The following is a 13496-nucleotide window of genomic DNA, read 5'->3' as shown; positions in this document are numbered from 1 at the left end:
TCTGAAGCACTGTGCAGACAAGAAGAAAAATGCACACAATGCGCACCAGAGATTAAAATATAGTAAATTATTTATTAATAAAACAAGAAATAACCGTGGGGGATCCAACCCCTCAGTACATATGCGTCACAGATCCGGGTTCGGTTACAGAGTGACCTGACGTGTCACGACAGGTCACTCTGCGCGTATTCTGACAGGCTGAGACGGCGTTTGCAGGTAGGAATTTATATATACTGTACACTATATCTTCATCTCCTTCATAGTAATGACATTAAAAACACATTTATTCACAGAATTAAGTAGTCACTGTGTGGGATTAGTTTAAGATTTATTTATTAGATAATTTATCACTATGTAACACACTTTAAATCACAAATAAATAGGTATCACATTATTGCAATGTATTCAGTTGTAAGATATTAATGTTATTTGTAACACACAGTAGATTAGAAACATCACAATAATTAAGTATTAAATGTAATATTTATTGATCCCTGTAGCACTATTACAATTTGTTGGCATGGTAATCTATATCAGGGGAGCGCAAACTTCTGAAGCTGCGTCCCCCTGCCTGGCCTCCCCCGGTCTTGCGCCCCCTCTCCTACCTGCCAGCTGCGGCAAATGACGCTCCGGGGTCGAGTGACGTCACATGACCCCGCGGTGTCATATGATGCCGCGTTGCCATGGAGACGTATCTGAATCCCGGTCAGTGTTACTGTTGCAGAGGCCTCACGTGATCCCCGGCATTTCATTTAAATGCCTTGGGGAGGAGCGCGGGACCTCTGCACCCGCCCGCGCACCCCCAGACAAATCTCCCGCCCCCCAGTTCACGCAACGCTAACCTATAACATTATGTGTGTGTATATGTGTGTGTAAATATATATATACACATATACACACACATATATATATATATATGTATATATATATATATATATATTTATATATACATATATATATCTTCTTCTCTCCGAAGAAGACCGTTTTATATGTATGTATGTGTGTGTGTGTAAATATATATATGTATGTGTGTGTATATATATATATATATATATATATATATATATATATATATATACATACGTATGTGTGTGTATATATATATATATGTGTGTGTGTGTGTCATACAAGAATCTATTACTGTATTATCTAAAATCAGTAACACATGTGATCTATTATGCCATTACCAATTGGACTGTAGGACTATAAAACCATTACGAGTGAGTTGTAGCATTATCCCCTGATGAAATCGGCCGTGTGCTGAAGAAACGCGTAGGTACTTTCTTCTCGTTATTGCCACACTATCCGTCTTGACGCCGGAAGGGAAGTTGGTACGCAACCAAGACGAGACACCGGAATTACAGAGTGGAATCCACCTTGATGCGGCGTTACGTGACCTGCAGCGGCATTTGACGAGGGTGACGTCACATGACTCCGCGGCGTAATTTAACACCGCGTTGCCATGGACACGAGTGACGCCGGCAGAGTCAAGGTAATGCCTCGAGGAAGTGCGCGGGGCCTCTGCAACCACGCGCCACCCCCCCCCCCCCCCGAAAAATCTCCCCCCCCCCACTTGGCGCACCTCTGGGTTATACCATATATATATATATATATATATATATATATATATATATACACACACACACACACACATATACACACACACACACACACACACACGTGTATGTGTGTATAAAACAGACTATATATATACATATAGTATGATATATATATATATATACATACTATATGTATATATATATATATATGTATATATATATATATATATATATATATATATGTATATATATTAGAAAAAGAAAAGAGAAAAAAGAGAAAAAGCGCCCGATCCTTGTGTAAAATCAGATGAACAATTTAATAAATCATGGACATGACAAATGCACACTTACAATTTGTCTGATTAAAACAAGCATTTTATGGGACCTGCCCATGCACCAAACGAAGACTCCACAGTCACCTCCGCTCTGCAATCTCACGATTAGTTCGTATTCCAGTACTTGAGAACGCCGTTTTCTCCAGGGTGTATATCAACCATCCGTCAGGAGCTTCTCAGCAGCGTGCGTCCGCCATTACTCCCACGCATGTGGTACTGGATACCGGAAGGACTTTGCTTGTGTTTCCTTGGTCTCCCTCTGGTGCCGAAGGCAGGTCAGCCACCGTAGTTACAATGTAAACCGTCCCTACGCGTTTCTTCCGCCTTTGCGGATTTCATCAGGGGATGGACACCAAAGGGGCTATCTGGTGTTAAATAGTCCCTCATGTTAATAAACATTATATGACTCACAGGTGTGTTCAATTCAATCGGTGTCATTAAATCAAGTTGATATCTGGTGCAATATAATTGAGAAAATTGAGTCCAGTCCGCGCTCTTGCTCTTTAGGATAGTGGAATGGTGGTTCCTCTCTAATCTCTTGCAGCTCTTAGTGTTGAAGGTGTCTGCCCCCACCTCCAATATGGATCCCAGCAGGAAAACTCCAACCGCGATACCAAGTCCCAGAAAAAAAGAAAAAACACAAAAGCGCACCAAGATTGAGATTTGATATGTATTGACAACAAATAAAGATAATAATATGCACTTACATATATAAAAACTTTAATGGTCCAGATCACGATCGTCACTTCTATTGGTAGGGCAACATATGGGATGAAGAGGGGGGGTAATCTCAGTCCTCAGGAACAAGCCCCGCGCGCTGGGGCTGTATTCAGAGGCTGCGCTGCGTCTCTGCTTCACACGCTTGTCGGCGTGTTGATCTGCGTAGTGCGCATGCGCGGCAAATGAGGCCCCCTATAGTAGTCCCGGAAGTGCCCGCCCGTTTTCCGTTTCGATCGAAAATGGCAATAAAAATAGCAATAAAAACACTTGTGTGAAGACTGGCTGTATGTGATAAACAGACCAGCGACACCCTTCGCGACGCGTTTCGAATACAAAAGTATTCTTCCTCAGGCGATATCAGGGGCACCTGTTTGGGGTCCTTTATATACCACATAGATGATTGGTTAATACCAATAAAAGAACATCCAATCCACTATTGGTTAAATAGAAAAGGGGGATGGTTCAACTTCACCAAGCCTGCCCCTTAATGTTAAAATGAACAGGATATTGATGCTGTATTGCAGTGGTGGCACTTTGAGTAATAATTAGATAATAAAAGACAAAAGTGCCACTCACCAGTGGAAATACATAAAGAGATACCTACAGGTGGCCCTTTTAACAAGTGTCACATATAAAATACATTTGAAAATATATGTAAAAAAGTAGTATTAATAAAACATTGTGCTACCACATAAAAATACAACAGTTAAACATAAAACATATAATATAAAGAAATTGATGTGGAGAAGAAGGGGGGGAAAGGGGAAAGGGAAAGGAAGGAGGAAAAGGAAAAACATGTGCAAGGTAAAAAAAGACATAAAAACAAACAAAAATATCAATAACATGTTGAATAAAATTGGCTAAAATAGAATGCATCTCAATTCTGAAATTTTGATAAAACCAGACTGCAAAGAAAAGATCACCTGTCATTTAGTTACCGCAAGAAGGGAGTCAACTCCACATAATCATTTAACCCCCCAGGATGTTTAGTTTGGAGTGTGTATATCCAGAATTGCTCCCTCCTTGCGATAAATAAATCCTTATCGCCACCTCTAGTAGTAGTGGTGATATGTTCTATACCCATGTATTTGACCCCTGTGGTGCTGCATTGATGGACATCCTTAAAATGGGACAGCAAATGGGTTAATGGTTTACCAGAGGTCAATGTTTTAGGGATGTTGACAATATTTCTTAAATGTTCCATCACACGTATTTTCAGATGGCGTTTTGTGCGACCTACATATTGTAGTCCACACCCACATTGTAAAATATATATAACATATGTGGACAGACAGTCAATATAGTTTTTAATCTCATATTCGTGATCTGTCATTTTGGACTTAAAGTGATCTTGTGTCAGCATCCTTGGACAAATTTTACATCTATTGCATCTATGATTACCTTTAAGCCCCAATAGATCTCTAAGGTCCTTCTTCTTATTGGGGACACTACCCTTTAGAAGGCTCGGGGCCAACATGGTTTTAAGATTATCACTTTTAGTAAAAACAATAGGAGGTCTTTCTGGTAAAAACTTTGTCAAAATGGGGTCCAAATGTAAAATGTACCAATATTTATTAAGAATATGTCTTATCTTATTATGTGACCTATTAAATTTGGTAATGAAATACGGTGTCTTATTATCCTTGTCTGGTCTGTATTTTTCCATGTGTTTCTTTATTTTTGGCCTCACAATTTGTGGTACAGTGTTAGATGTGATGACTTCACTGTCAATCGTATCTTCCACTAAATGTATGGGTGTATCCTGACTCCCAGTGTCATTGGCGTTTATATGGTGATCTAAGTTCTTACTTTTGGGGCAAATTAATTTTTCCCTATTACAGCGTAATGCCTTATTAAATGCTTTTTTAACAGTGGTTCTATCATATCCCTTTTGTAAAAATCGTTCTTGAAGTATTTGTGACTGAGATTTAAATGTCTCTAAGTCAGTACAATTTCGCCTCATCCGCAAGAACTGGCTGTAGGGGATATTATCAATACATCTTTTTTCATGGCCACTCGTGGGGTGCAAGAAAGAGTTTACATTAGTGCTCTTAAAGTGGGTTTTAGTGAGTAGCTTGTTTTCAGAAACATATATCTCCAAATCCAAGTAGGTGATAGTATTTGGACTCAGCTCACTTGTGAAGGTGAGGTTGAATTCATTCTTATTCAACCCATCCACGAAGTTATCAAATGAGGTGCTATCGCCATCCCAGATGGCGATCACATCATCGATGTATCTCCGCCACATGACCAACTGCGGCGGAGATACATCAGCACCCCATATATGTAACGATTCCCACCATCCCATGTATAAATTTGCAAAAGATGGTGCAAAACGTGTCCCCATAGCAGTGCCACACAGTTGTAAATAAAACTCGTGCTCAAATAGAAAATAATTATGTGTCAAAATAAATTCAATTGAGTCGTGAATGAACCTACGCTGATGAAGAGGTAAAGTGCCATGTAGTGATAAGAAATAATTAATCGCATCTAATCCCCCTTTATGGGGAATAGACGTGTACAGTGTCTGAACATCTAATGTAACAAGTTTATATGTTGGTTTCCAATTAAATTCAGTGAAAATAGTGAGTAAAGAGGTGGTATCAAGTAAATGTGAAGGTAAAGTGGATACTAGTGGTTGTAAAAAGAAATCTACATAAGAAGAGAGATTAGCAGTGAGCGAATTAATTCCCGAAATAATAGGTCGCCCCGGTGGATTAATAAGTGATTTGTGAATCTTTGGCAAATGGTACATGATAGGGATGGTGGGAGCCGTACAATACAAATAATCAAACTCATGCTTTTTAAGAACATTAGACTCGTAAGCAGAGTTTAGCAACTCTTTGAGATCATTCTGGAACTGTACTGAAGGATCTTTGGGAAGTTTACAGTAAGAGCTAGGGTCTGAAAGCAATCTGTTTGCCTCCAGACAATAATCTGTTCTATATTGGAGTATGATGCCTCCACCCTTATCTGCTTCCCTTACAACTGTATTAGGATCTTGACGTATTACTTTTAATGAATGTCTTTCCTGACTAGTCAAATTCATGTTCCAATTCTTCTGAGTTGACTGTGATTGTTCTAATGCTTTAAAGTCTTTCTCTACCATTTTATTGAAAATATCAATATGTAGTCCCCTAGAGTAGTAAGGGTAGAAGGTAGACTTGGGCTTAAATAATGAATGCTGTGTCAGTATATTTTCCCCTTCATTGGTTATCCCCTCATCCATGAGGCACATTAAATCCACCAATTGATTTTGTTCGTTAGTGGATAATGTGTCGACAGTGGGGTTAATGATGACTGGAATTGAATCATGACCCCCATTATCAGATACAAAGTGTCTGCTTAACGTTAATTTGCGATTAAATTTTTGCAGGTCTATATAAAGATCGAAGTTATTGACCCTCCGCGTGGGGGCAAATGATAATCCTTTCCCCAAAACATTCATCAAAGTGTGATCTATTTGAAAATGGGATAGATTAAAAATACCCTTAGATTTTAATGTTAAGTCATCTGGACAGGTTTTGGTGGGGAGATTTGCTGATTTATCTCTTTTTCCACTCCCTCTGATTCCTCTCCTGAATCCTGTCTTTTTCTCACAGTATTTTTGGTGGTTCCTAACAGGGGTGGGTGGTTGGAATCCCAGGTTGATATTGATTTTCTCATTTTTTCCAACCTGTTTAAAAAATCCTGATTTTCAGTCTCTTCCTTTGTATCTTTCAGTACTTCAAATTTATTATATAAAGGAATATCTGGTGTTCCCGTTTCGTGTCCTCTATATGTATTTGGATGTTTATTGGGGGCATTAGTATGTTTCCTAACATGTGGTGTATGTGGCTTATTCTGCCTCCTATTTTGTTTATGATAATGGGGAATCCATTGTTGTTTTTTCTGGATATTCTGATCCCATCCTACGGGTTCTATATTATCATTCCGTTGGTATTTAGACGGAAGTCTAGTGTGTTTTTCATGTGTAGGTCTAGCATGAAAATTGGGGTCTCTAGGAGTTCTAGGGATAATAATATTAACTTTGGGATTAGTATGCTTAGTTTGGGCTGCCCCCTTTGGAATATGAACATTAGGATCATTGGTGCCTTGTGTTAAGGGGTCCCCATTTGTCATAGCTTCCTTTCCTGTGTCCCAACATCTTTGGATATTGAGAGCATAATCTTTCTTATCCCTTAAAAACTTTTTGTTCTTATTAATTAAAATTTGGTTCTCTGATTTTCTCAATTTAATATTCATATCCTTAGTCAATTGCGGGAGTTTGTCCAAGCAGGGAACTTCAAGAATCTCATTTTTAACCTTAGTTATTCTGCTGTCTACTTCAATTATTTCTTTTTTCCTTTCCAGGATTAATAATCGCATTAATTCTAAGGAACAATGGTCCTGGATTCTTTCCCATTCTTTGACAAACTCTGGACTGTCTGTATTATAGGTTGAGGGTTTGAGAACTCTCAGTCCCCTAGGAATACGACCCACCCTAATATATTCCTCTAAGGTGGCCATTTCTAACCAAGACTTAGTTTCCTTCTCCAATAGTTTATACAGCTCATTCATAAGAGATGGCAAACTGGGAGTGATAACTTCTTCTATTGGTATGTCTGAAAACATCTTACTGAATAATTCTGGTTTGTTAAACCTGTTTTGAAGACAATCTAAAAAATGACTGGTGTTAGAATCAGCCATAATCCGTCCGTATAAGGAAGGTGAAAGAGGTGGGGAGGACTGAGGAAGGGGAGATGGAGAGGGTAGGGGGGAAGGAAAAAAGGAAAAGGAAGGGGGAAGGATGGGAGGGGGAAAAGGCGGGGGAAAAGGGAGGAAAGGAGGACGAAACATTAAAACAATACAACAATAATGCACAAGTTAAATACAAATCCCAATATCACAATAATATGTTAATAGGGCAATGAATCATAAGAGTCTAATAGTTGCTGCGTGACTGTGGGAGAAAAAAAGGACAAAACAGTGTGACACAACAAGTGGGTCACACAGATTACCAGTGTAGAAAATTGAGTCCAGTCCGCGCTCTTGCTCTTTAGGATAGTGGAATGGTGGTTCTTCTCTAATCTCTTGCAGCTCTTAGTGTTGAAGGTGTCTGCCCCCACCTCCAATATGGATCCCAGCAGGAAAACTCCAACCGCGATACCAAGTCCCAGAAAAAAAGAAAAAACACAAAAGCGCACCAAGATTGAGATTTGATATGTACAGTATTGACAACAAATAAAGATAATAATATGCACTTACATATATAAAAACTTTAATGGTCCAGATCACGATCGTCACTTCTATTGGTAGGGCAACATATGGGATGAAGAGGGGGGGTAATCTCAGTCCTCAGGAACAAGCCCCGCGCGCTGGGGCTGTATTCAGAGGCTGCGCTGCGTCTCTGCTTCACACGCTTGTCGGCGTGTTGATCTGCGTAGTGCGCATGCGCGGCAAATGAGGCCCCCTATAGTAGTCCCGGAAGTGCCCGCCCGTTTTCCGTTTCGATCGAAAATGGCAATAAAAACAGCAATAAAAACACTTGTGTGAAGACTGGCTGTATGTGATAAACAGACCAGCGACACCCTTCGCGACGCGTTTCGAATACAAAAGTATTCTTCCTCAGGCGATATCAGGGGCACCTGTTTGGGGTCCTTTATATACCACATAGATGATTGGTTAATACCAATAAAAGAACATCCAATCCACTATTGGTTAAATAGAAAAGGGGGATGGTTCAACTTCACTTTTGTCTTTTATTATCTAATTATTACTCAAAGTGCCACCACTGCAATACAGCATCAATATCCTGTTCATTTTAACATTAAGGGGCAGGCTTGGTGAAGTTGAACCATCCCCCTTTTCTATTTAACCAATAGTGGATTGGATGTTCTTTTATTGGTATTAACCAATCATCTATGTGGTATATAAAGGACCCCAAACAGGTGCCCCTGATATCGTCTGAGGAAGAATACTTTTGTATTCGAAACGCGTCGCGAAGGGTGTCGCTGGTCTGTTTATCACATACAGCCAGTCTTCACACAAGTGTTTTTATTGCTATTTTTATTGCCATTTTCGATCGAAACGGAAAACGGGCGGGCACTTCCGGGACTACTATAGGGGGCCTCATTTGCCGCGCATGCGCACTACGCAGATCAACACGCCGACAAGCGTGTGAAGCAGAGACGCAGCGCAGCCTCTGAATACAGCCCCAGCGCGCGGGGCTTGTTCCTGAGGACTGAGATTACCCCCCCTCTTCATCCCATATGTTGCCCTACCAATAGAAGTGACGATCGTGATCTGGACCATTAAAGTTTTTATAGATGTAAGTGCATATTATTATCTTTATTTGTTGTCAATACATATCAAATCTCAATCTTGGTGCGCTTTTGTGTTTTTTCTGGGACTTGGTATCGCGGTTGGAGTTTTCCTGCTGGGATCCATATTGGAGGTGGGGGCAGACACCTTCAACACTAAGAGCTGCAAGAGATTAGAGAGGAACCACCATTCCACTATCCTAAAGAGCAAGAGCGCGGACTGTACTCAATTTTCTACACTGGTAATCTGTGTGACCCACTTGTTGTGTCACACTGTTTTGTCCTTTTTTTCTCCCACAGTCACGCAGCAACTATTAGACTCTTATGATTCATTGCCCTATTAACATATTATTGTGATATTGGGATTTGTATTTAACTTGTGCATTATTGTTGTATTGTTTTAATGTTTCGTCCTCCTTTCCTCCCTTTTCCCCCGCCTTTTCCCCCTCCCATCCTTCCCCCTTCCTTTTCCTTTTTTCCTTCCCCCCTACCCTCTCCATCTCCCCTTCCTCAGTCCTCCCCACCTCTTTCACCTTCCTTATACGGACGGATTATGGCTGATTCTAACACCAGTCATTTTTTAGATTGTCTTCAAAACAGGTTTAACAAACCAGAATTATTCAGTAAGATGTTTTCAGACATACCAATAGAAGAAGTTATCACTCCCAGTTTGCCATCTCTTATGAATGAGCTGTATAAACTATTGGAGAAGGAAACTAAGTCTTGGTTAGAAATGGCCACCTTAGAGGAATATATTAGGGTGGGTCGTATTCCTAGGGGACTGAGAGTTCTCAAACCCTCAACCTATAATACAGACAGTCCAGAGTTTGTCAAAGAATGGGAAAGAATCCAGGACCATTGTTCCTTAGAATTAATGCGATTATTAATCCTGGAAAGGAAAAAAGAAATAATTGAAGTAGACAGCAGAATAACTAAGGTTAAAAATGAGATTCTTGAAGTTCCCTGCTTGGACAAACTCCCGCAATTGACTAAGGATATGAATATTAAATTGAGAAAATCAGAGAACCAAATTTTAATTAATAAGAACAAAAAGTTTTTAAGGGATAAGAAAGATTATGCTCTCAATATCCAAAGATGTTGGGACACAGGAAAGGAAGCTATGACAAATGGGGACCCCTTAACACAAGGCACCAATGATCCTAATGTTCATATTCCAAAGGGGGCAGCCCAAACTAAGCATACTAATCCCAAAGTTAATATTATTATCCCTAGAACTCCTAGAGACCCCAATTTTCATGCTAGACCTACACATGAAAAACACACTAGACTTCCGTCTAAATACCAACGGAATGATAATATAGAACCCGTAGGATGGGATCAGAATATCCAGAAAAAACAACAATGGATTCCCCATTATCATAAACAAAATAGGAGGCAGAATAAGCCACATACACCACATGTTAGGAAACATACTAATGCCCCCAATAAACATCCAAATACATATAGAGGACACGAAACGGGAACACCAGATATTCCTTTATATAATAAATTTGAAGTACTGAAAGATACAAAGGAAGAGACTGAAAATCAGGATTTTTTAAACAGGTTGGAAAAAATGAGAAAATCAATATCAACCTGGGATTCCAACCACCCACCCCTGTTAGGAACCACCAAAAATACTGTGAGAAAAAGACAGGATTCAGGAGAGGAATCAGAGGGAGTGGAAAAAGAGATAAATCAGCAAATCTCCCCACCAAAACCTGTCCAGATGACTTAACATTAAAATCTAAGGGTATTTTTAATCTATCCCATTTTCAAATAGATCACACTTTGATGAATGTTTTGGGGAAAGGATTATCATTTGCCCCCACGCGGAGGGTCAATAACTTCGATCTTTATATAGACCTGCAAAAATTTAATCGCAAATTAACGTTAAGCAGACACTTTGTATCTGATAATGGGGGTCATGATTCAATTCCAGTCATCATTAACCCCACTGTCGACACATTATCCACTAACGAACAAAATCAATTGGTGGATTTAATGTGCCTCATGGATGAGGGGATAACCAATGAAGGGGAAAATATACTGACACAGCATTCATTATTTAAGCCCAAGTCTACCTGCTACCCTTACTACTCTAGGGGACTACATATTGATATTTTCAATAAAATGGTAGAGAAAGACTTTAAAGCATTAGAACAATCACAGTCAACTCAGAAGAATTGGAACATGAATTTGACTAGTCAGGAAAGACATTCATTAAAAGTATTACGTCAAGATCCTAATACAGTTGTAAGGGAAGCAGATAAGGGTGGAGGCATCATACTCCAAGATAGAACAGATTATTGTCTGGAGGCAAACAGATTGCTTTCAGACCCTAGCTCTTACTGTAAACTTCCCAAAGATCCTTGGGTACAGTTCCAGAATGATCTCAAAGAGTTGCTAAACTCTGCTTATGAGTCTAATGTTCTTAAAAAGCATGAGTTTGATTATTTGTATTGTACGGCTCCCACCATCCCTATCATGTACCATTTGCCAAAGATTCACAAATCACTTATTAATCCACCGGGGCGACCTATTATTTCGGGAATTAATTCGCTCACTGCTAATCTCTCTTCTTATGTAGATTTCTTTTTACAACCACTAGTATCCACTTTACCTTCACATTTACTTGATACCACCTCTTTACTCACTATTTTCACTGAATTTAATTGGAAACCAACATATAAACTTGTTACATTAGATGTTCAGACACTGTACACGTCTATTCCCCATAAAGGGGGATTAGATGCGATTAATTATTTCTTATCACTACATGGCACTTTACCTCTTCATCAGCGTAGGTTCATTCACGACTCAATTGAATTTATTTTGACACATAATTATTTTCTATTTGAGCACGAGTTTTATTTACAACTGTGTGGCACTGCTATGGGGACACGTTTTGCACCATCTTTTGCAAATTTATACATGGGATGGTGGGAATCGTTACATATATGGGGTGCTGATGTATCTCCGCCGCAGTTGGTCATGTGGCGGAGATACATCGATGATGTGATCGCCATCTGGGATGGCGATAGCACCTCATTTGATAACTTCGTGGATGGGTTGAATAAGAATGAATTCAACCTCACCTTCACAAGTGAGCTGAGTCCAAATACTATCACCTACTTGGATTTGGAGATATATGTTTCTGAAAACAAGCTACTCACTAAAACCCACTTTAAGAGCACTAATGTAAACTCTTTCTTGCACCCCACGAGTGGCCATGAAAAAAGATGTATTGATAATATCCCCTACAGCCAGTTCTTGCGGATGAGGTGAAATTGTACTGACTTAGAGACATTTAAATCTCAGTCACAAATACTTCAAGAACGATTTTTACAAAAGGGATATGATAGAACCACTGTTAAAAAAGCATTTAATAAGGCATTACGCTGTAATAGGGAAAAATTAATTTGCCCCAAAAGTAAGAACTTAGATCACCATATAAACGCCAATGACACTGGGAGTCAGGATACACCCATACATTTAGTGGAAGATACGATTGACAGTGAAGTCATCACATCTAACACTGTACCACAAATTGTGAGGCCAAAAATAAAGAAACACAGGGAAAAATACAGACCAGACAAGGATAATAAGACACCGTATTTCATTACCAAATTTAATAGGTCACATAATAAGATGAGACATATTCTTAATAAATATTGGTACATTTTACATTTGGACCCCATTTTGACAAAGTTTTTACCAGAAAGACCTCCTATTGTTTTTACTAAAAGTGATAATCTTAAAACCATGCTGGCCCCGAGCCTTCTAAAGGGTAGTGTCCCCAATAAGAAGAAGGACCTTAGAGATCTATTGGGGCTTAAAGGTAATCATAGATGCAATAGATGTAAAATTTGTCCAAGGATGCTGACACAAGATCACTTTAAGTCCAAAATGACAGATCACGAATATGAGATTAAAAACTATATTGACTGTCTGTCCACATATGTTATATATATTTTACAATGTGGGTGTGGACTACAATATGTAGGTCGCACAAAACGCCATCTGAAAATACGTGTGATGGAACATTTAAGAAATATTGTCAACATCCCTAAAACATTGACCTCTGGTAAACCATTAACCCATTTGCTGTCCCATTTTAAGGATGTCCATCAATGCAGCACCACAGGGGTCAAATACATGGGTATAGAACATATCACCACTACTACTAGAGGTGGCGATAAGGATTTATTTATCGCAAGGAGGGAGCAATTCTGGATATACACACTCCAAACTAAACATCCTGGGGGGTTAAATGATTATGTGGAGTTGACTCCCTTCTTGCGGTAACTAAATGACAGGTGATCTTTTCTTTGCAGTCTGGTTTTATCAAAATTTCAGAATTGAGATGCATTCTATTTTAGCCAATTTTATTCAACATGTTATTGATATTTTTGTTTGTTTTTATGTCTTTTTTTTACCTTGCACATGTTTTTCCTTTTCCTCCTTCCTTTCTCTTTCCCCTTTCCCCCCCCCTTCTTCTCCACATCCATTTCTTTATATTATATGTTTTATGTTTAACTGTTGTATTTTTATGTGGTAGCACAATGTTTTATTAATAC

Source organism: Ascaphus truei, unplaced genomic scaffold, assembly GCF_040206685.1.
Source record: "Ascaphus truei isolate aAscTru1 unplaced genomic scaffold, aAscTru1.hap1 HAP1_SCAFFOLD_517, whole genome shotgun sequence".
Classification (NCBI taxonomy): Eukaryota; Metazoa; Chordata; class Amphibia; order Anura; family Ascaphidae; genus Ascaphus; species Ascaphus truei.
The sequence above is the reverse complement of the archived record's forward strand: the minus strand, read 5'-3'. Positions refer to the sequence as shown.